Source organism: Amphiura filiformis, chromosome 7, assembly GCF_039555335.1.
Source record: "Amphiura filiformis chromosome 7, Afil_fr2py, whole genome shotgun sequence".
Classification (NCBI taxonomy): Eukaryota; Metazoa; Echinodermata; class Ophiuroidea; order Amphilepidida; family Amphiuridae; genus Amphiura; species Amphiura filiformis.
In genome coordinates, this window is record NC_092634.1 from 12882925 (window position 1) to 12887678 (window position 4754).

General features: G+C 36.3%; 1 long non-coding RNA gene across 1 annotated transcript; it reads left to right on the forward strand.

Moving 5' to 3' along the window:
- Positions 1 to 589: 589 nt before the first annotated feature.
- LOC140156272 (uncharacterized) lies at positions 590 to 3714 on the forward strand. Its single transcript, XR_011859507.1, has 4 exons — positions 590 to 731; positions 2038 to 2220; positions 2369 to 2529; positions 2670 to 3714. It is a non-coding gene; the product is annotated as an uncharacterized lncRNA (long non-coding RNA).
- Positions 3715 to 4754: the final 1040 nt, after the last annotated feature.

Consider the following 4754-nt stretch of genomic DNA (forward strand, 5'->3'; position numbering starts at 1 on the left):
AGTGGAGACGCTACTGATTTACCTGAAGCCACGCTCAATCAGCTGTTGCCATAGTTATACCCATAATGCAGTATAGTAGCAAATTGGTTCAATTGTACCAGCATTCATGGTTGCGTGATGTTGCGTTTAAGCATCGGTCGTCGCGCTACGGACGTTTTGCCAAATCTGACCAATCTAAGGCCAAGGAAGAATGGCTTAAATTCTACGATTGTTTACGCCGAAAAAAGGTAGTAAAATATATTTTTTTTACAAAGAGCAAAAAAAGAAAAAAAAGAAAAGGGAGACGAATACATTTGTTATCTATGCCTTATCTATGCCCGTGCAACGGGGCATAGATATTGTATTTGTTGTGTTTAGTTATCTATGCCCGTGCAACGGGGCATAGATATTGTATTTGTTGTGTTTAGTCTTCGACTTCTCCTTCTCCTCCTTCTCCTTCTCCTTCTTCTCAAGATCAGTCCTTTGCACCCCTCTAGCTCAGGAACTAAAGTAGCCCCTGGGCCCATACTTGGTACAATGATGGCCCATGACCCCTAGATACATCCTAGGGTACCCCTGACCCCAAAGGTAGGGAGAATCACAATCGCCGTTTCCAGTGGCGCCCTATCGTAGATCTAAATTTTTTACACGAAAAGTTCGTCGACCCCGAGTCGGCTCGTGACCTTTGCGTCGGCAGCCATGTTGTTTTTTAAACATCGCCGCGGGACTAAAATTGACCGATTGTATGCCCGGTAAGTCTCTTCTTTTTCATTTTCGGAACGTAACAATGCATGATTTGTGTGTAAATGATAATGAACTAATGTATAAAACTTGCGTTTTAATTGTAATTATTGTAATATCGGTGAAATTTGGGGGAAAATATGGCGTATTTTCGGTTCGAAAATGTTCAATTCAGTCATGTACATACCGTGTAATTTTGCTTCTTTTTATCAAAACTGTGTCGATCTCGTAAATATTCGTATACTTTTTTCAAATAATATAAGCTTACTTAAAATATAATCGGTAAAAACTTTTCATGAGGGTGACGCGAATTGACGCTAAACATGTGTTTCTTCACCCATGTCAAGTGTGAAATGGCGAGGTTCGCGAATGTCACAGCCTTGCAGTTGTGTTGGGTGCATTGTACTGCGTTGTTGGCAAAACAGCGTGATGCAGCCGGTGCCGTGCGTGACTTGTAAATAATCATTGCAATTGATTGATATGGCCGGGGTATTATAAAACCGGCTTGATTGATTTTATAGGCCTGCTGTTTTATTTTTTTTCACGATTGATTATTTATTTATTTGTTTGTTTGATTATTTATTTGTTTGTTTATTTTTTCATTTATTTTGTTTTAATTTATTTTTTATTTTTTTAATTTTTTTAAATTTTTTTCATTTAATCTTTCTTATTGATTTAGTATTTATCTGTTTGTTTTATTATTTATATATTTGTTTGTTTATTTTTTATTTATTTTTTATTTATTTATTAATTTATTATTTTTGTTATTCTAATTTTTTTCATTCAATCTTTCTTTCATTCTAAGAAAGAAAAGCACGATAATAATAAATTAAATAATAATTAAAAAAATAATTAAATAAATAAATGTTCTTTCTTTCAATTTATTTACTTTTTCCTTTGTACCTTTCCAGTAAATTGCTTCGGGTTTTTTGATCAAGATTTTTTTAAAGGATTAAGGTGGTGATGATTTATTCACTTATTTCTTTTAACATGGTTATTATTATTATTATTTTTTTTTTTGGTCATGATTTTTTAAGGATTAAGGTGGCAATGATATTTTATAATATATAATTATAAAGAATAATCTTGATCATTTTATTTACATGTTATTTTTTAAAACATGAGGTTGCTTAATTTTTGAAGTGATGATTTAAAAAAAATTATTTTGAAGGTGTTTAAGTACGTAGTTCAACATTTTAAGGTGATCATGGTGACTTGGTTTATGTGATTAGAAACCTATTTTAAACATAATACTTCCTCTCTTTTTTTCAGGTTTACCAAATTAATGAAAAACAATATTTTTATATTGTTTCTCAGACCGTTTACCAAGCCACCACCACCCAATGCCACCCACCACGAGCCAGTGCCACCCCACTGCTAGCCAGCCACCACCACCACCCAGTGCCAGCCACTCTGCCTCTGCCAGCCATTCACCACCCCACCCAGTGTCAGTCAGCCCCGACACCCACCCCTGTCAGTCAGGTCACAGCTCCTTGAAAGGTTTGTAAGATAAATTTGTTTATTACAACTTGGGAACTATTTTTAGCATAACAATTGGAGAATTTTATTTTCAGGTTTAGCCATTTTTAGTTATATATTTTAAAATTTGTTGAATATTCAAGAATAGAAAAATCTTTTGTTCTTTCAGATGGTCAGTTATTCTAGCCACTTCACTTCTACCAAGCCTGAGACCAAGCCATTCACCACCAGCCAGTGTCAGCCAGTCACCACCACCAGCTAGTATCAGCCATGCAGTCATCACCAGCAAGCCAGTCTTTGATACACAATACCTACCGTTCGTCATGAAAGGTTTGTACTTTGTACATCGGAAACTTTATTAATAACGATATCGGAAAACTATTTTAAACATGATGATATTCATACTTTAGCAACATTGCCTTAATACGATTTCGGTAACAAAATGTTGGTTTTTTTTGCTTGACTTTCAGAATCCTTTGATGTTACCAGCTCATTGAGGCAGTCAGTCAGCAACGCCTTGCAGGTTAAAAAATAATTGGAAGTTACATGTATTTCAATTTGAATGATAAATAAATGTAATCAATGAAATGTATTTAAGGCAAACTGACTGAGTGAGTTATTATTGTGTGTATTTAGTAACAAGTGAGATAAATGAGGTTGTTTCATTGTAGATGATGGTTTGGACTTTTGGAGAGATGAGCCGCATTAATGCGCACACATTTCAAATGCCATATTAACTGCCTTGGGTGACACAACTAAAAGGCTGGATTTAGGACTTTTATTTTAATTCAAATTTTACAATGGACAGAATATTTGAATTCCTTACAAAATTTCCTTTCAGAAAATGTATACTTTTATGGAACTTGAGCAGGCAGAAGTTGCCGAATTCCAGCCGAAATACTCATGCAAGTTGTATTATCTTAAAACTTTTGTCTGTACATTGCTCAAAACATGGAAACATGGCAACATGGAAATGTTTTGACTGTAACTTAAGGATTTTAAGTGAAATAACAAGCAATAAATTGTGAAAAATATGAATTTTACAGCAGGTTTATCATCAAATCTTTACATTTTACACCCAATTTGGGTGTTTTTACGTGAAAATAAAGTGCCGAATGACATTTACTTGCAACATTACAGTAATTTTGGGCGGAAAATGGCGGAAAATTGGGTGCTAAATGTACAAAATTCCCTAAAATTGCCTAAATCGGGCAAACTGATAATCATTTTGTACCAAAACCACATTAAAATATGATAATTAAATATGTTTGAACTATTATTGATTTTTAATGTATAAAAATGGCAAATTTCTTCTTCAAATGTTGATCTTTGGTCCTTTAGCTCGGAAATTGGGCGGAAACGTGCGTGTCTTTGGGCTCATTGCTGTGGGCGTGGTCGTCCGTGCTGCGTCATTTGACTTTTTGTATGTCGCAACAGTCATGGGTGATGCTTGATCCACAATCCAACTTGTAAATCAGTTGAACTCCTGTAAAGTAGATCATTTAAATCACACAATGGGAAATAAAACAAATAAAAACACATTTGATTACTGTTTCTAGATATTAGTGTCAAGGTCAAATAAGTGTAATGTTTTTTTCTCAAAATCCTGTACTAAAAAATTGTCAATTTTCCGCCACATATTTTGCTATAACTCCGCTATTACTAACCCTACAGAGATGATCAACCCCTCATTTTAAAGGGAATTTTATGATCTTTGCAATAAAATGATTTTCAAGCAGATTAAAACAACTTCAAATTTTTGTGATACTGCCTACCAAAGGTCAAAGGTCATGGGCTACAGGGGGCAATATGTGTAAAATTTCAAACAGCTCTAGCTCAACTACTATAGCGCCCCCAGGGTTCATACTTGGTACAATGATGGCCTATGACCCTAGAAGTATGCTATGCTAGCCGCAACCCCAGAGGTCAAAGTTCATATGCTTTAAAAAGCAAAATAGGTACGACCGGTTAACACAGTGAATCGCAATAGGTAGCATTTTGGTAGCTACCTGTATTTGCAATGATGAAGGCATCAAATATACGTCAAGACGTACAATGGGGTTAAGAGGTTAACCGCTTAAAGGGACACAATGTTTTGGGATTAAAGGGGTATTCTCCAGTCTGGTGGTGTTTCAGAGAGAGTGAGGGTCTGATGGAGTATAAGAGAGAGTGATGGCTTGGTGGGGTATTAGAGAGTTTGGGCCAGCCTGGTGGTGTTTTAGAGCGAGTGAGTGTCTGGTGGATTATAAGAGAGAGTGAGGGTCTGGTGAGGTATTAGAGAGAGTGTGCGCCAATCTCGGGGTGTTTTAGAGCTAGTGAGTGTCTGGTGGAGTATAAGAGCGAGTGATGGCTGGGTGGGGTATTAGAGAGAGTTGGGGTCAGCCTGGTGGTGTTTTAGAGCGAGTGAGTGTCTGGTGGAGTATAAGAGAGAGTGAAGGCTTGCTGGGGTATTAGAGAGAGTATGGGTCAGCCTGTTGGTGTTTTAGAGCGAGTGAGTGTCTGGTGGAGTATAAGAGAGAGTGAAGGCTTGGTGGGGTATTAGAGAGAGTATGGGT